Here is a 220-nt window from a genome sequence, read left to right as displayed (position 1 = left end):
TTGGTTCTTGCTATTAGATCCCTAAATCTAGACCAATTACATTGACAAATTACTCAACTGTTGTGCAACTGTTGAGTCTGCTGAATGCAGCCAATGACGTTTTATGACGTCTCCAAACATCAGTAATACGTTTTTAAGACATTATACAGAAACGTCATTAAGATGTCACAAAAAGACGTTTTAAAGACGTCGTTATTTAGTCACTTGACGTCATTCGACC

Source organism: Odontomachus brunneus, unplaced genomic scaffold (genome assembly GCF_010583005.1).
Source record: "Odontomachus brunneus isolate Ranch 3 - 2012 unplaced genomic scaffold, Obru_v1 Obru_scaffold_055, whole genome shotgun sequence".
NCBI classification, from domain to species: domain Eukaryota; kingdom Metazoa; phylum Arthropoda; class Insecta; order Hymenoptera; family Formicidae; genus Odontomachus; species Odontomachus brunneus.
Note: the sequence above shows the minus strand (reverse complement) of the source record.